The following is a 20000-nucleotide window of genomic DNA, read 5'->3' on the forward strand; positions in this document are numbered from 1 at the left end:
TTGCTTGATGTGCATTGTGTGCATTTTGTGCATGAGCAATTTTACAGATTAGCAAAGGTGTCAGTCACAAAATTAATTCAGCAACAACTGTCCACGCTGCAAAATCAACATTGGTAAGTGTCCACGCTGCAACATCAACATTAACAGCTATTGTGTTTTCAGCGTAGCAAGAGGGTCCGATATTTAGACAAGACAAGTATAATGCCGACGAGTCGAAGACGAGTCGCATTATACTTGTTTGAGTCTAACTATCGGACACTATTTCTACGTTGAAAACACAATAGCGTTTATATTGCTATTCTGACCTTGATTTGTTGTTCCAAACTTACAAAATGACAGTGTTTGCGTCGATGCGTTGATCTCAGGTTTTGATAGCAGACAAACTTCTTACGCGCATCATGTTCGCGCAGACATGCACACCGCTACACGCTTTCTGACTTTGGAAGAAAAACTGACTCCAAGTGCATTCGACTTCACAACACAGTTGTTGAAACAGCTTTTTAAGTTGTCAGTGTATGCTGTTGTCGATAGAAACATCGCCGTGGTACAGATGGGTAAAGCGGAATCATGCGTCGGCCATTTTTCTCAATATGCTTTTGGATATTGAGTAAAATGGCCGACTTCCGCCGCATTATGCTTTGATGATCGGAAGAGACCATCCAATCACAGCCCCCGAATTCCCCCACGTGTTCATCAGAATAGCTATATTGGTAAGTGTCCACGCTGCAACATCAACATTGGTAAGTGTCCACGCTGCAACATCAACATTGGTAAGTGTCCACGCTGCAACATCAACATTGGTAAGTGTCCACGCTGCAACATCAACATTGGTAAGTGTCCACGCTGCAACATCAACATTGGTAAGTGTCCACGCTGCAACATCAACATTGGTAAGTGTCCACGCTGCAACATCAACATTGGTAAGTGTCCAAGTGGAAACATTCATCATGTCCCACCGATATGTCTGTCATGGTTTGACCGATCCATTTTCCTTTTGCTGTTTTTTAATGATCGAGTTAGATGATGGTGTTACCTTGATTTTCGGGGGGGGGGGGGGGGGATTTTGTGTGTGTTTTAATTTGCAACTGGTTTTTTGTTAATGCCCTAGACTGCACGAGATAAAGATTAAAACTTGAAACCTTGTTAAGCAGGCTTTTATCTTATCTTATGTAAAAACTCGTGTGGAAATGTATGTGATGGCCCGCATAAGCAAGAAGGCGCCTTTAAGAGTTCCCTTCGACTGCTGTGTTTACAAACGCTGACTGTATTGATTTTGTTCACAGAAAACAGAGGCGTCAAATTACTCTAAATAAAATATTCACGTGTGAACAAGACTGCCACCACTTTTCAGATTGTAATGACTACGCAAATATGACACGGTGATATACACATAAAAAAAAGTCCGCTTATCTTTTTTTAAATGGAGGTATTTTAGCAACAAATCCCACGTAATTGTACAATGTGTCTGTCTGTTTGTCTGTCTGTCTGTCTGTCTGTCTTCAGTCTGTCTGTCTGCGTCCGCCTGCGCGCGCGCGCATGTGTGTGTGTGTGTGTGTGTTTGTGCGTACGCGCGTGTGTGTTCATGTGACTTTGTGCCTGATTGCTCATTCTTCTATCTGTGCTTTTGACAATCTTTCTACCACTGCAGGCAATGACGGATCTTAATTTCAGTAGGCGTTTCAATCCAAAGTCGTGTGGTTCAAGGGAAACAACTGCGTAAAACCATGAACAACCAGAAGAGTAAAAATTGTCTGCCCAGTTGTCCAGCAAAATATGTGGGTGGGCGGAGAGTTTAGTGGTGTGGAATGGCCTGTGAAGCTGTAACTGTTGTTGTCAGTTCTGCTACATCCCCCGTAAAAGTTAGGTGGAGTAATTACACCGTAGTCCTACAAGGTCAGCAGGTGCGTATCATTGAAAGGCTGTGTTACGTGTTTGGACGGAGAGAGAAGGAGGAGGGGTAGACTGATCAAGACCGTGGCACTTTCTTCACACTGTTATGTGCAGTGCATGACTGTGTGTGTTCTGTGAGTGAGATTCAGCGCGTACGTGTTCGCTTGCGTGTTTACAGGGGGTTGGAAGAGCATTATGCAGGATGTCTGAAGCGCATACACAACTTTTTGCCGGTCTTATCCTCATTTGACCTTTCCAGTGGTGTATGTGCCAAACGCTTGTGCCAATCACCCCCCTCCACCCCCCCCCCCCCCCCCCTATCTCCTTCCACCTCCATCCTTGAAGTTCTTTCCGCCCCTCACGCCCGTCTCACTCTTTTGTCTCCTCTGACATTTCAAATTGTGGTGTAGTCATGGCCCCGCCTCCTCCACCGTTCCGTCAGTACCGCTGAGTTAAATACGTACGTATGTATATACATCTCTAAACTTCTACGCCGCACTTACCCACAAACAAACACACACACACACACACACACACACACCCATGATCAGTTTCTAACCTTCTCCGTGGGCCATGTGCAATGGGGAGGCGTGCCGGCAAAGTGTGACTGAAATGATGGGTGGAAATATCAGTGTCACGTTCTAAATGTCAGAAACCTGACGTGCAAAGAGCTAGCTGAAATTAGAAAAGCCAGTAAGTGAATGAGAATTATTCTTTTTGTCGGTTAGATACTTATTTACACGAGCGTCAGGTGCAAACTCTCATTCTAAACTGCCTCTTGCTGTATTATTGGTGTCAGTTCAACTGTGTTAAATATGTCTGTGTGTCTGCATGTCTGTGCCTGTGTCTGTGTGTCTGTCTATGTGTCTGTCTGTGTGTCTGTCTGTCTTCGGCGAGTATGTTCAAGAATAACTGATTATGATAAAGCAAAACAGAAAAACAAAACAGCTATTCGAACATCTTCACCAATAGAAGTAGAAACTATTGTTGATGATAAAAACAAAACTATAACGACGACCATCTGGGTTTCTTAAGCCATCTTTTTTTTCAGTCAACGATACCCCCCCCCCCCCCCACTTATCATTTAAAACAACAACCACTGGTCACGTCTGGAAGCATATACAGGTGTAAGACCACTGACCCAAAGAGTAATGAGAAGTGAAAACACAGCCACACGGAGGTAACCGAGTCCACCCCACGAGCCAACCAAGCGTGACTGACCGTTGTATAGATCTACGCCGTTCAGGCAGGCCAGGGACCTATATTAGGTCTATGGGCAGGCACACTGGGTGTGTGTCTACACACAATGTGTTTCATCGGCAAAGATACACTCCTCCCCGTGTAACCGATGCACAGGTAGTGTTTTTGTCATCCAGGTAGATACACCCCCGTCGCCTATAGGGTTAACTATGTCTGTCTAATGGTCTGTTTGTCTGTCTGTGTTTCTTTCTGTTTTCTGTGTGTCTGTCTGTCTGTTTGTCCGGTCTTATAGATCTCTGGTACTTATGGGTCGATTGAGCTGAAGTTTGGTGTGTAGATTGGAATTGTGCTACAGACGGTCGTAGGTTCCTAGCTGTAGCAAAAGAGGAGCTGTGAGCTGTACACGCCTAGCCTTTACACAATCAGCGAGAGAATGAATCGGACGATTAAGGTTTCATGATGGGAACGCGTCTCTACCAAACATTTGACGTCGGAAAAATGTGCATTAAGCAATTTAGAATCCCTTAACAGCAAGTGAAACCTTTATCCAGCAAGCATGGGTGTGTACTATGTGTAAGATTTTAAAAAATCCGTTTCAGCTGTTTTCACAGACATTTTCATGTCTAGGCTAACGCCTACTTCCTGTTATGAATGAAAACGCAAGAACATGTTGACAAAGGGAAATGTATCGATTGGACATTGGATTTCCCTTCTTTGAGCCATGTGACGTCAGAGGCCTACAATATACGTTATTTGCGTTTTTGACCAAAATATGAAATTTTGCACAGATCGAGACAGTCATTGTTCTCCGAGACCGCGATAGCGGTCGAGGTGAACAATGACTGTTGAGATCTGTGTAAAATGTCATATTTTGGTCAAAAACGCAAATAACGTATAATGTCTAAACACTATTTATTCACTCTGTCCATGAAAGTTACAATCGAACCTGTCTTGGCGACCACCTCTCGATTACGGCCACTTGTCCCTTACGACCTTCCAAAAGGATCCCCAGCGAGTTGGGGTTTTCCACTCATATAATTCACCTTTCTATAGCGACCACCTGTTTATCAATCAATCAATCAATCAATGAGGCTTATATCGCGCATATTCCGTGGGTACAGTTCTAGGCGCTCTGCAGTGATGCCGTGTGAGATGAAATTTTATACGGCCAGTAGATTGCAGCCATGTCGGCGCATATTTACCTTTCACGGCCTTATTCCAAGTCACACGGGTATGGTAGACAATTATTAACTGTGCCTAAGCAATTTTGCCAGGAAAGAGCCTTTTGTCAATCGTGGGATCTTTAACGTGCACACCCAATGTAGTATACACGGGGGGTGGTTCGGACACCGAAGAGAGTCTGCACACAAAGTTGACTCTGTGAAAAATAAATTTCCGCCGAACCTGGGATCGAACTCGCGCTGACAGCGGCCAACTGAATACAAATCCAGCGCGCTACCAACTGAGCTATATCCCCGCGTTTGATTGGTCCCTTGATTGGTCGGTAATGACAGGTTAGACTGTACCTTGCTTCACGTGTCCGACTTTGCAAGAGGTCAATACAGCCTGGCTGTTTTGTGCAAAATGTGATCTCTTAGTTGAATCAGCTCTGCACATATGCGTAGGTGTAAGTTACACAAATAGACACGCACGCACGCACAGACGCACGCAAACTAACACTAACACACTAACACACATACACACGAACACAGGCACGCACAGGTACGCACACACACAAACATACACACACACAAACACACATACACACAAACGAACATGCACACACACACACAAACACACACACACACACACCCTCACACACTAACATATATACGCAAACACGCACGCACACACGCACACACACACACACATACACACACACACATACACACAAACACACACAAACGCACGCACACATACACACACACACACACACACACACACACACACACACACACACACACACACACACACACACACACGTACATATTCACACATTCATACACAGGCTGCCGGTTACTTTGTATAAGTCCAAGTGGAACTCTTGTCCCATGTTTTCTAAAACCAGGACGCTCAAACGTACGGTGTTTCACAAAATGCTCTGCAGGGGAGGACTTAAGGTACCTTTACAAACCTGATCATGTTTGCACAGCGGGTGAGCTGAAGTATTGGGGGAAAGCCGAAAACACCAGAACGATCAGACGCCAGGTTAAGCACTTGAGGCGTCTCGGTGTAAGCCCCCTTGAAGCTTAATATTCTTGCTCAATAGTCCTGAATTGTAAACGTCTGTGTGCTTCACTCGGGAGAATTCACATCGCATCTCTTTGATCAGTGAACAAGAGGAGAATGTGTTTGGGAGTATTATAGTGCCTACCAGGTCAACTTATGTGCAGACCTGCTAGTGTTTACCCCCTTCGTATAAAGGCCCATACACAAGCACACGACTGACCAAGCACGCACGGAAATGTATGTGAGTTTGTTTCGCAATCCCCACGAATCCTAATCAAACATGGTGCTAGAGACCTAAATACCCCCCAGCGGGTTAGGGTGAAGAATTTACCCGATGCTCCCCAGCATGTCGTAAGAGGCGACTAACGGATTCTGTTTCTCCTTTTACCCTTGTTAAGTGTTTCTTGTATAGAATATAGTCAATGTTTGTAAAGATTTTAGTCTAGCAGTATGTAAGAAATGTTAAGTCCTTTGTACTGGAAACTTGCATTCTCCCAGTAAGGTCATATATTGTACTACGTTGCAAGCCCCTGGAGCAATTTTTTTATTAGTGCTTTTGTGAACAAGAAACAATTAACAAGTGGCTCTATCCGTCGCGATATATAACCTTGAACGGTTGAAAACGACGTTAAACACCAAATAAAGAAAGAGACCTAAATTGTAATATTTCCGATGACGTCACACATAACTGTCCACGCCAAGTGTCGCCATTTTAACCTGTCTAATAACACTGTTGTCAATGTCCACACGTTTTGGTCTTTCCGATGACGTCACACGTATACGTTACTTTTGATGGTTAAGAGCCACCATTTTAACCTGTCTAACAACACCTAGGTGTCTACTTTGATCTTGGGAAAAGCTGGACAGCTTCAAAACATTTGTGCTTGCGTGAAAGGGCCGAGGGTTGTGTTCACACGCCAGGCTACTGGTCATCAAACGGCTCCTGTGTGAGAAAGAGGGGGTTGGACAAGGCTGCACGTCAAATTTGACAAGCTCTTGCGGTAAGCTGTGATGACCGCTGGCACATTCACGCACCCCCCTCTCTCCATCTCTCTCTCTCTCTCTCTCTCTCTCTCTCTCTCTCTCTCTCTCTCTCTCTCTCTCTCTCAAACACACACACTCACACATACACACACACACAAACACACATACACACACACCGTGACGCGTTTGTTCCCTCACACAAACGCAGACAAACACAATACGTGACACACACACCTCTAACAAAAGAGAGAAGAGATGACAGAGTGCAAGTCCAGAGGTAAATGATATTCAGCTCCATTGTGTCTGTCTGACTGCCTGCCGGCCTACCTGTCTATGTTGTATCTGTCTGTCTCTGTGAATATGTGCTTTTATATTCTGTCAGTGCGAAATATTCACGATTTAAACATTAGTTTACGTACAATTCAGCCGGTGTACATGTGTGGGCGCATGGCTGGATGGAAGATTTGTACTTGTCATTTATCACAACCAATCACGACATTTTACAGGTGGCCGTACACGCACGCACGCACACAAACACACACACACACACACACACACACACATACATACACACACACACACACACACACACGCCTAACCGCCTAGCTTGCCGTGTACTGTGCAAAAGGCCATTAGTTGTGCCGCTGTATGTCAGAAAGTGTTTCACGCGTTACAAATCACCGTCATAACAATGATGACAAGTGACAGTTCGCCATGTCGGAGGTCACGTGCTAGCTGAAAAATGATTATTTCTGCGCAAAGTTTGAGCGAGATGGTGAGGTTATCAAACAAGCAAGCAAGAAAGAAAGAAAATAAGAGTACACAAGCACTGAAGTGCGCACACACACTCTCTCTCTCTCTCTCTCTCTCTCTCTCTCTCTCTCTCTCTCTCTCTCTCTCTCTCTCTCTCTCTCTCTCTCTCTCTCTCTCTCTCTCTCTCTCTGTAGTTTGTAATACTGTATGATTGTGATTGATGATTGTCCTTTTATTGTCTCTATTTTTATGTCTTAGTTTAGCAGGGACAGATTGTAAGACTAGGCGTCAGCCTAAAATCTCCATCCTTGAGTAATAAAGTTCGTTCGTTCGTTCGTTCGTTCTCTCAGTCTCTCTCTCTACTCTCCCCCTCATCATATTTACTCTCACACAAACGGAACAGAAGCCCGCAGTAATTAGTATTCCTTCACATGCATCGATAAAGGGCAATGTCAAAGTTCTAACTAATTAATAAACCGGCTTTCGTGACGAGCTTTGTTTTAAAATTACCGTTCGCATGCATGAACATACTGATACTGATACATTATAAGTTGCCCCGCTGGTATGGCCCTCAATGACTAATGACATCATTCCTCTCAACCACTTACCCCCCCTCTTCAGCCACTATTCGCCCTGATAAACTGGAAGCCACATCATCTAAAGCGACGGGATGTACACGGTAATTAAAGCTTACTCGTGTGTACTGAGTTTCCTGCTGCCAACAGTGCCAGCGGCGTTATGCACGGTAGTTAAAGGTACCGTCCGTCCCGTGCATACGATCAAGTTCACCACCTGAAACATGTCCATGTGTTGACATGTGATAAAAGCCTCCTTTGACTGACACAGAACGCTCACTTGTCCTGATATCTTGTATAATTATGATGCTGTGCCAGAACGTGGTCAGAAGTAAACCACTTCAGTTTGATCCACATTTTCTTTGCCTATCGATCTCTATGTCTCACAACGAACAATTGTTTTTTTTCAAGAAGAAAATACCTCAGAGAGATAATACATACAGTTATGCTTTATGAAGTGAATTCTGTATGCAAAGAAAAAGAAAAGAGTGACAACCTTGTCGGCTTGAAGTGGTGTTTAGAAGTGGGACACTTTGGACGCCCAGGGATAATTCTCTCAGTTACCTGTCTTTTATCAACTAGCCCCAAATTTCGTGTGTTTACTTGTACAGGGAGATTTAATCTGAAAACTTATCCCAAAATAAATACAAAATTATAAATTGTTCTCGCGCAAACGGCTTAAAAATCGATGTATGACGATCGTTACACACCGTGTCCAATTTTCCTATTAAAAGGACAGTTCGTCTGCTACTCAACGGGGGGGCTCTGGTTAACATTGATATCAATGTGAGCTACAAACTGCCTTCTTTGAACGTTATTTACAAATTAAATATAATCTTTAACCTGTGTTTTAATCCGCTTTCTTTGTCAAAGCAAGTTAGCTACATTTTTCATGTCAAACTGTAACGATCATAATTTTCTCAATGGAACACCAACCAATTGCCCGTCTTTGTTTGTTCATTTCTCATAAAAGATGATTTTAGTTATCTTTGTAAAATTTGAAACACATACAGAATAACATACTCTTTCAAACCGCAACATTAACGAAGAACTATATGTGAAGTTTTATTTTTGTCTCAAGTGTCCCATTTTACAGAGGCAGATTCTGGCACAGCATCATATTCACTGTTTCCCAGTTTGACATAGGTTTCAGTTCAGTGCCGTTCACATGGCAGACTTTCAACAAAATTGTCCCCAACTTTTGTTGATTGGAAATCGCCCCCGAGTTGTTGAGGCCAAGTCGGCGAAAAGTCTGCCACGTGAACGGCCCCAACGATTTAGGTTTGATTAAGGACAGAAATTAATTCAGCATAAAGTGCCCACTCTGCAGAGAAAGTAGCAAGGCGACAGATGTTTGGTACACCAGAGTGCAAGGCGACAGATGTTTGGTACACCAGCGTGCAAGGCGGCAGATGTTTGGTACACCAGAGTGCAAGGCGACAGATGTTTGGTACACCAGAGTGCAAGGCGACAGATGTTTGGTACACCAGAGTGCAAGGCGGCAGATGTTTGGTACACCAGAGTGCAAGGCGACAGATGTTTGGTACACCAGAGTGCAAGGCGACAGATGTTTGGTACACCAGAGTGCAAGGCGACAGATGTTTGGTACACCAGAGTGCAAGGCGACAGATATTTGATACACCAGAGTGCAAGGCGACAGATGTTTGGTACACCAGAGTGGGAGGATGCTCTTATTCCAGGGAAAAGCCTGGACCGACACATCTTGGTTTACATGCTGGTTTACATGCTGGTTTACGTGCTGGTTTACATGCTGGTTTACATGCTGGTTTACATGCTGGTTTACGTGCTCAGTGGTTTACATGCTGGTTTACATGCTGGTTTAATTACGTGTGAAGGACGTACGGTATCTTTAAGTTAACACACTGCTGCCCTGGACATTAATTGACCACAATCGTGTCGCTGGCCAAAGTTACGGTTGTTGAGAATGTGTTACAGCACTTCAGTGTAATGTGTGCACCTTTTGTGAGAAGAAATCAGATTAGCCTCGTACAATGAGGCACGGCGACTTTATGCGTCCACTTGTAATGCCGTTGGAATGATTTGTGTCACTACTTTCGTGGGTTTGCGAGTTAGTAGTATAGTACATTTTGTTACGCTGCCGTATTTGTGTGTATGCGTGGGTAACATTAGTTACGCTGCGTTATTTCAGTAACATCCACAAACAGCGGTAGGCCTACTCCCTTTAAATATCACCATCAATCCGACACAATCGGCTTTCAAATAATGGAGGGAGTTCTGAAATGGAGGTAAATTACTGAGGAAAGTAACACTTTTTAATTGTGTTTATTCAACGACGAGACAAAAGAAACATGTATGGTCGTACCCACTAATCGGACAATTAGGGAGTAGTGTAGTGTAGTGTAGTGTGGTGTAGTGTAGTGTAGTGCAGTGTAGTGTGGTGTAGAGTAGTGTGGTGTAGTGTAGTCGTGTAGCGTCGTGTAGTGTCGTGTCGTGTAGTGTAGTGTAGTGTACGTAGTGTAGTGTAGTGTAGTGTAGTGTGTAGTGTCTTCTATTGTATTGCATTGATTTTGATTTACGCCACATCCGTTGTAGTCTTGCCATGGACACCAGGGTAAATCTGCTCTTACGTTATATAGGAACTTTCAAACACACACACACACACACACACACACACACGTACAACAAAACACTCCAGAAACCAGCCTCCATGTCTTCAAACATTGCAAGCATCTCACACGCTGCCCATGCCAAGTTCGTCAGTGGCTTGCCGCTTTGACACCCTGTGTCCTGTGCGGGTCTATCGGGAATTATTGCCCATCAAACTGCACGTTCCAACCGGCTGGCGTGACGCAAAACAAACACAGCTTTCGCCATTTACCGTGGGATACAAGTTGTGTCGGCTATTGCTGAGATTCCTCACTGACCACAACCGCAAATGGGGCTTGGAACTGGATTAGGAAGCCATTTAAAATGTGTATTTTGCTGCTGAAGAACTTGAACTCTACTTTTCGAGGGTGACAGAATAAGTGATGCAAACATGCCTTTTTTTCATCCCGCCCTCGCCCATTGAGGGATAACTCGATAACACTAGGAAATAGAAATTAAGTAAACTACAGTACAAAATTACATAACTTTAAATATGTCCAGCAATCAATAAGATATTTCAAGATGCATTATGATGCATTAATTAGCAATGATAGAAGAGTGCACAGATTTTTTTGTTTTTAGTATAAACATGTTATTTGTGCATTCTGTAGAATCATGTGGTTCAATACCATCAGAGAGTATTGATATTTCATCAGCTGCACAATAGTAGTGCTTACAAGTTTTCAAGAGAAACAGCCTCGTGAAATGTTCCTTGTTCTCTGAAGCGAGAGAGAGAGAGAGAGAGAGAGAGAGAGAGACACACAGAGAGACAGAGAGACAGAAAGACAGAGACAGACAGATAGACAGACAGACAGACAGACAGAGACAGAGAGAAAGAGAGAGGCAGAGGTGGGGGGGCTACCTATACACTTACATGTCTTAACATACATTCGTTCAGAGTCCACACATACACACACACACACACACACACAGCCTGAACTTCTCTCTCTCTCTCTCTCTCTCTCTCTCTACGTCTCTCTCTCTCTCTCTCTCTCTCGATCTCTCTCAGCCCTCCCTCTCCAGACTCTCTTTATTTTCCCTCAACGCGTAGGTATACGTTATCCTACACCGTTTCATACAGGCTACTCGAGAAGAGTAATGTTCCCTCTAATTGCCGTCTGAAGGCTCGTATATATAACCCCGACTGTCCGCCGTCCCTGTTTATCGCCCTCCTCTCCTTATTTCTCTTTCTTTTTTTCTTCTTTCTTTTTTGAAAGCGGACAAATACTCAAGTCCTTTAATGGCTTAAAACAGTAGGACTTTTAATATTAATTTTACGTCCGTTCCAATTAGACGCTCGTGTTTCAAGTTGCCAGGTATTGAAGGCGGGTCGTTGATTGAAGGGCCGTGAGACACGGTATCGGCGTAACTTGAAGGGCCGTTAGACACGGTATCGGCGTAACTTGAAGGGCCGTGAGACACGGTATCGGCGTAACTTGAAGGGCCGTGAGACACGGTATCGGCGTAACTTGAAGGGCCGTGAGACACGGCATCGGCGTAACTTGAAGGGCCGTGAGACACGGTATCGGCGTAACTCGAGAAACCGCACAATGCTTCACTACAGAACGGACGTTACCTGACTTTGTCTGGTCAGCCAGGCGTCGGTGTTGTGTTGGTGGACCGACTGTTCTGTGGTGTGTGTATTGAGGGCGGGGGTGGTGGGGAGTTTGTGTGTGTGTGTGTGTGTGTGTGTGTGTGTGTGTGTGTGTGTACCCCCGTTTCCACAGGTTTGGTTGCCTAAATCACCATAAGGCAACCATCCACACGTGGATGGCAACCTAAACTCTGGATGGCAACCTAATTGTGTGGATGGTCGCTTCATTTAACACCATTAAATTGACTTTTTTGACGGAAAGAATGTCATAACAATGTTCAAAAAGACATTCTTTCCGTCCTCTATAGGCGACGAAATAGGTCAAATTTTGTGCATTTTTTAGTGCAAAATTCTTCGATGCCGGAGCGAGTACTGCACCCAGTGCTGTTGTAGTGCAAGTGCACTAGAAAGGCACTACACCCAGTGCCGCCTCTTAGGTAACCATCCACACTTTAGGTACGTGTGTGTGCCGTGTGCCGTGTGTGTGATTGTGTGTATGTGCGTGTGTGTGTGTGTGTGTGTGTGTTTGTTTGTGTGAGTGTGTGCGTGTGTGTGCATGTGTGTGTGTGTGTGTGTATGCGTGTATGCGTGCGTGCGTGCGAGCGTGTGGTGTGTAGTGTGTGTGTGTTTGTTTGTGTGTCACTGTGTGTGTGTGTGTGTGTGTGTGTGTGTGGTGGCTTTGACTGTGTGTGTGTGTGTGTGGATGTATGCGTGCGTGCGTGCGGCTGTCTGCCTGTCCAGCTGTCTCCGTTGGTACGTCTCTTTCTCTGTCCGCCTCTGCGTATACCTTTCTCCCTCTGTATGTCTGTCTGTCTGTCTGTCTGTCCGTCTACGGTCTGTCTGTATCCCACTCGGCCCGCTAGCTTTGCTGCATACTCTTCAAGACAAGGCTGCCACAAAATGAAAAAAATTTGGCACCGATTATACTAAAAAAATTAGTGATAACACGAAAGGTGGGAGCGACCTTATCAAGAAATAGAGAAGGACATAGAGTGTGTATGTGTGTGTGTGTGTGTGAAGAGAGAGAGAGAGAGAGAGAGAGAGAGAGAGAGAGAGAGAGAGAGAGAGAGAGAGAGAGAGAGAGAGAGAGAGCTGTTGATTTTTGGCAAATAGTATATGTTTAAGTTGGAGGATGCTCTAATTCCAGGTAAAAGCCTCGGCAGATCTGGGATGCCTGACACGTTGGTTCACAAGAGCAGAAAGTTACTTTATCCTACATACGTGAGAGACACCCGTGAGATAATCGTACAAATCACACGTGTGTATATCATGTAAATGAGGTCATGTCAAGCAAGTCTGGCAAGGACCTGTGTTTCCACAGCTTATGATGCCAAAGTCACCGAGACAAACGTCATTATAGAAACAAAAATTGCGCTCGCTAATTACCCTCGATGAATCTTTAGAACTAACACGTCACGCCACACTTTCAGAGTGACGTTTCTTTGCTTTGACGTAATAGATTGCAGGAGGCTTTAAAAGAGATCGAGGTTCCAAAACAAGCGTCTTCAATTTAGCTGCCTCGACTGCAAGACATTTTCAGTAAAATACACGTAAGTAAAGTATGTAGGATAAACAGAATACTACATGGCTTGCTGTGTCGTACTAGATTTACACTCGTTGCTTTTTCAAAAAGTGAACAGCTCGCTTTCGCTCGCAGTTCAATATTTTTTTTAAAAACTCGTGTAAATCTGGTACGACACAGCAAGCCATGTAGTATTCTCTATTTTTACAAATAAAAAAGGAAAGTGAGTGTGTATATGTAGAGAGAGACATAGCAGGGGGGAGGCTGTGGGGAGGGCAGGGGGGGGGGGGGGTACAGACCGTTCTTAACATTTCAATTATGCTAAAGATAAACTTTTCACATGAAAGGTAATGTTGATGTTGGTGAAATGTTATTCAAAGGTGTCTGTGCGTAGGGTCTTCATTGCATTTCGTGGGACTATCATATTCAGTATCAAAAACCTTACAAGTGGCTTGTACATGCGGAGACATAGCCTACATACGCACACACACTGATGGCTGATGCTCTTTCTCTTTCTCCCTCCCCCCCCCCCCCCCCCCGTCTCTCTCTCTCTCAGTCTCTCTCTCTCTCTCTGAATCTAACAAACACACACACACACACACACACACACACTCTCTCTCTCTCTCTCTCGCGCGCGCGCGCGCGCGCGTGCGCGAGTGCGTGAATTATTAGTTATTGTTTTAAAATTATTGTTGATGTTCTCCCTGTGCAGAAGGAGCCAAGGTATACATTCAAAAAACACAAGTGAGACCACAACAAGGAACTTAGTCGATAAATATCGACAGGGGGCCGACAAATGGTTTAAATGGGAAATGTGTGTATATGGGTGTGGGTTTGAAACAAACAAACAAACCAACCCATGTGAACCCCGGGCCGCAGGCCTTCGATGTAGTGATTGAAAAAAAAGGATGTTCTCAAATGGTTCAATTCTCATTTGGTCTGATTCTCAAATGGTACCGGTATACTCCCCCCCCCCCCCCTGGCCGCAGGCCTAGGAGTAAAATTTTATAGACACTGACCTTCTTCCCAGGGGTCATTGACCCAGTTTTAGCTATGAGAGGTGGTTCGCCCAGAGGCTGTAGAGTATACTGGGGCGGTCTCTTTGATGTCTTGAGAGGAAACTTGGCCAGGGTAGTACATGCACCAGAACTGGTGGACACCAAGGACAAACATGAAATCGAAGCAGTTTGCTTTCAGAGGGAACGGTCGTCAGCAACTCAAACTTCTCTGTTTTCTTTTTTTTTTTAAATCTGACTTTCTTTGTGGCCCCCTGACTCCGCCCCCCTCCCTCTGTAAGGACCCCCCTCCACAAGGACCGATTTTTGTCAACATTTTAAAGGTCGCTAGAGAGGGGTTCCACTGTATGACCTAACCGCTACTGGCAGACGGCCTCAATCTTCACGCGCAAAGACGAGATTAATAGGTGCTCGGTTTTGGTATTTTGAATTACATTACATTAAATCTTTGTTGGGTTTCATGGTCATGGCAACAGCCATAATAATATTACATGATGTATAATATCATATTTCAGCATATGTGAATTACATGTCATCATACTAAACTGTCATACATTTTTATTCCTACATTATTCTGATTGATCACAACCAAACCTACTATCATTGGACACATCCAAATGCAAGCGCCTGTTCTTGACAATTTCCCTTTGATCTAAATATAAAATCAGTGCAATTTCCTGGGTCGGGCTTTGCCACAGACACTCACGGTTTGGCCTGTAGGTAAAATGTACAATGTATTTTCTGATTTGTGCACAAAAGCTTTTTTTCTTTTTTCTTTTTTTTAACATAACAATGTTTAATGTCACTGTATGTTTAAAAGACCATGGTCATATTTGTAAAAAAAATGTTAAATTAGAAAATAAATAACATTTTGGTTCATGATTTTTCCTACACCTGTGCTAAAAATAAGAAATAAAAATGTCGGGTATATAAGTCACTCAAATACAGCTAGGTATGAATGGCTCGGTTTGAGTTTGTTGCAGTTGACCCTGCACAATGCGACATATCATGTTTTTGTTGAACAATTTTGACGTCACCCCTCCCATAGGGTGACGTATTTCACAACTTCCTGTGTTACACAAACTCTGTGATGACCAATTTTGACGTCACCCCTCCCATAGGGTGACGGATTTCACAACTTTCTACAGATGAACAATTTTGACGTCACCCCTCCCATAGGGTGACGGATGTCACAACTTCCTGTGTACACAAACTGATGACGTATTTCACAACAAAATGGCGCTGCCCATGGTCAACCTCGAAACTATCCGTATAGAATGGGGGCGTCCTCGCCCCCATAATAAGACAAAAACACAAACACTTACCTGAGACCCACAACACCGAAGAAGCGAAACTCTAGTAAGACACCCTCTTTCTCTCTCTCTCTCCTAGAGTTCAGCCTCTGTCTGTCTAGCTCCTCTCTCTCCCTCTCTCTGACTGTCAGGGTCAGTGACAGAGGGCCCAAGTGTCCGCCACAGTTCTCTATGTTGACATTCTCCACGTCTGGCCCCCGGTATGGACACACACTTTGCGGTCACTGTCGCTGAGGTGTCAGTAGTAGGTGCAAGTACAGGTGTGGCTAATAAAGGCTGACACTGAGAATTGCGGCGCGTCGACGGTATCCCAGGTAGAATCTGTAGTCAGAGAAACACAGACAAAAACCAGGGTGTCAGTAGTAGGTATAGAGTTGTAAGTTGCAGTTTACTTTGCAAGTTCTATTGAATTGGCGGAATGGCTAATAAAGACTGACAAAGTTGTGAGTATGCCAGGTAAGGTCCATAGTCACAGACACATGCAAAAACCAAGGTGTCAGTAAAACAATATGTTGTATGTCAACGTTGTGGTTTACTTAGCAGGTTCCGAGTATTGAAGTAGCGGTTTGGCTAATCACGGCTGGCAGAGTTGTGCACGTATTCCAGGAAGGGTTTATAGTTGCAGACACAGGTAGAAACCAGGGTGTCAGTAATAGAGTTGTAAGTTGCAGTTTACTTAGCATTGAGGTTCGACTGAAGTAGCGCGGTATGGCCGTGAGGTACAGGTGACGGCACAGTTGTACGCTTCCAAGTTGGGTCTCAATAGGCATAGTAACACGGGTGAAATCTGAGTTGCGCTGATGTTTTGTAGAAGTACATGTACCTGCCAGTTAGGCTGTATTGCTAATAAAGGTGGACAAAATTGCACGTATCCCAGCTAGGTAGGGTTTATATAGTCAGAGAAACACAGGTGAAAACCTAGTGGCCGCAGTTGCAGGTACTCGGCAAATTCTGTATCTATATATATATATATATATATATATATATATATATATATATATATATATATATATATCTATGGCTAAGTAAGGTGGACAGAGTCGCACGGATCACCCAGATAGGGCCTACGGGGGTGTAAAGAGCAGTTTAGTACCGGTGGTATAGCAGTAACGGTATGGCTAATAAACTCAGTTGGACAGTTTCACGGCGCTACCCAGGAAAGGTACAGCCACATAAACTCTGACCAAAACCGACGGACGCGTTGTACACGGTGCAGTATAACGCACGATACTGATTTTACAGTACAGGGCCAGTGAAAAGTGACTGACCACCAATTTGTAGCGGAAGTAAATCGCAAGCAGCAGGGAGAAATACACCGTCAGTTATGCCTGTCTTACACTGTGCCGAATATCCTTGCGAATATGAACATGTTGTATTCGGCAAAAAAAGAGACGAATGGACAGGAAAAAATATTGAAAATTCGAAGCCTTACGAATGCATACAAATCCATATACGAATGTCTTGCGGATGTATTACGAACGTTGCGAGTGGCCTTGCGAGTGTTGCGAGTGCTTGCAAACATTTTACGAATAAAGCGATTATGCAATTCGCATTGTTCGTAATACTGCTCTTACACTGTGCCGAATTTCCCTTGCGAATAGAATTCACCAATAATTCGTAATGATCGGGACATGGTCGCAAGACATTCGTAAATGTTCTTAACCATTCGCCACCATTCGTCTCTTGTTGCGAATATTAGCAACATGCTCCTAATATTCGCAAGGAATGCATATTCTTCAGTATTCGCAAGCCATTCGTAATCATCGTAAAGGTATTCGTAGTGCTCGCAGGGCATTCGCAATGATCGGTACACATTCGCAAGCACTCGCAACTATTCGTAAGACATTCGCAAGAAATGTGTATATGAACATGTTGTATTTGGCAAAAAAAAAGAGACTAATGGACAGGAAAAATATTGACCATTCGAAGCCTTACGAATCCTTGCGAATGTCTTACGAATGGTTGCGAGTGCTTGCGAATGTCTACTGATCATTGCGAATGCATACGAATCTATATTCGCAAGGATATTCGGCACAGTGTAAGACAGGCATAACGAATGTTTGCGAATGCCTTGCGAGCCTGACGAATACATTGCGATGATTACGAATGTTCGCAAGGATATTCAGCACAGTGTGAGACAGGCATAACGAACGGTTGCGAATGCCTTGCGAGCCTTACGAATACATTGCGATGATTACGAATGTCTTGCGAAATCTTACAAGTACGTTGCAAAAAAGTTAAGAATATGACTTCTTTGCGAATATTAGGAACATGTTGCTATGTTCAAAACAAGAGACGAATGGTGGCGAATGGTTAAGAACATTTACGAATGTCTTGCGACCATGTCCCGATCATTGTGAATTATTGGAAAATTCTATTCGCAAGGGCAATTCGGCACAGTGTAAGAGTAGCTTTAGAAGAAGGCTATTCAGTTCACAGAACTGACTTTATTAAAGGCCGCCGAATAGCGCTGAATTTGCACTAGCACGAATCTGGTCAAAGTCAAGATTATTTTCGGCCATAGAAAATGGCTTGCATTCACTTGAGAGACTGAGAAAAAACGCACACAGAGAGGTATAGTCCATCAATCTCCTACGTCAACAGAGCAATCTGTGGCCGATTTGTGAACGTAGAACAGTCCTTTATATAATTTAACAGAATAGTAAAGGTATCAATGAGAATGTCAGTCAGTCAGTCAGTCAGTTTGATTTGAGTGGAACTATGCTGTATAATTCAATACCAATAGAGTCTTACCCCCAGACCGAATCGTTGAACAAACACAAATACAACATATCAGCAAAAGTGTCTAGTCGATGCAAGAATCAGTCTTGGAAACCCGTATGCAGCACTTGAAAAGCTGCGTGCAGAACAAGTATACATCACACACAAATCAATACTTTACGACCAAGAGAACCAGTGGGGAAAACTGCACAGCAATCCAAAACTGAGCTTTGCAGTTTCAAGTTCCGCACAATACAGACACCGCTGCCACACAACGTCTCTTGAAGAAACAAACAAGTCGCGTAAGGCGAAAATACAACATTTAGTCAAGTAGCTGTCGAACTCACAGAATGAAACTGAACGCAATGCAACGCAGCAAGACCGTATACTCGTAGCATCGTCAGTCCACCGCTCATGGCAAAGGCAGTGAAATTGACAAGAAGAGCGGGGTAGTAGTTGCGCTGAGAAGGATAGCACGCTTTTCTGTACCTCTCTTCGTTTTAACTTTCTGAGCGTGTTTTCAATCCAAACATATCATATCTATATGTTTTTGGAATCAGGAACCGACAAGGAATAAGATGAAAGTGTTTTTAAATTGATTTCGAAAATTTAATTTTGATAATAATTTTTATATATTTAATTTTCAGAGCTTGTTTTTAATCCAAATATAACATATTTATATGTTTTTGGAATCAGCAAATAATGGAGAATAAGATGAACGTAAATTTGGATAGTTTTATAAAAAAATTTTTTTTTTTACAATTTTCAGATTTTTAATGACCAAAGTCATTAATTAAATTTTAAGCCACCAAGCTGAAATGCAATACCAAAGTCCGGGCTTCGTCGAACATTACTTGACCAAAATTTCAACCAATTTGGTTGAAAAATGAGGGCGTGACAGTGCCGCCTCAACTTTCACGAAAAGCCGGATATGACGTCATCAAAGACATTTATCAAAAAAATGAAAAAAAACGTCTGGGGATATCATACCCAGGAACTTTCATGTCAAATTTCATAAAGATCGGTCCAGTAGTTTGGTCTGAATCGCTCTACACGCACGCACGCACACACACACACACATACACACACACACACATACACCACGACCCTCGTCTCGATTCCCCCCTCTATGTTAAAACATTTAGTCATAACTTGACTAAATGTAAAAACACCTACACAGTAATTAACTTGATCAGAACATGTTCTGTTTTTTTTAAAAGGTACAGACCTTTTCAGAAGAGGCGATGTACAAATACTGATATTACAAAACTTGTCTCAAAAATCAGCGTCACAGTCGAAACTCACTTGAACAATCGCATTGAAAAGACAAGAAGCATTGAACAAAATGTAAGACCTGTCTCGGAAAAAAAAGAAGAAGAAAAATCAGCGTCAGTCAAAACCCACTATAGAAAAATAAGTGTGCACTGAAACTCACATCACATCACATAATTATCATCACATTACATTCAGTCTGTACTGAAGCACCAACGTGCAGTTGAGCGCATCCTGAAGCTGTCAGTAAACAAAAACCTGTACAAATACAAAACTGATCAGCTTCAGCCGAAACTCACTTGG

The 20000-nt window shown here is 43.5% G+C and overlaps 1 protein-coding gene across 1 annotated transcript in view; it reads right to left on the bottom strand.

Moving 5' to 3' along the window:
- Positions 1–20000, bottom strand: part of LOC138983707 (LHFPL tetraspan subfamily member 6 protein-like) — a 35534-nt gene that overhangs the window by 15244 nt on the left and 290 nt on the right. Inside the window, exons 1-2 of the mRNA XM_070357016.1 lie at positions 19997–20000; positions 15717–16025 (exon numbers count right to left, since the gene is read on the bottom strand). The exon at positions 19997–20000 is cut by the window's right edge and continues 290 nt beyond it. The gene's annotated coding sequence lies outside the window, so the exon portion shown is untranslated. The remainder of the gene's footprint in view (positions 1–15716; positions 16026–19996) is intronic.

This window comes from Littorina saxatilis, linkage group LG13 (assembly GCF_037325665.1).
Source record: "Littorina saxatilis isolate snail1 linkage group LG13, US_GU_Lsax_2.0, whole genome shotgun sequence".
Classification (NCBI taxonomy): domain Eukaryota; kingdom Metazoa; phylum Mollusca; class Gastropoda; order Littorinimorpha; family Littorinidae; genus Littorina; species Littorina saxatilis.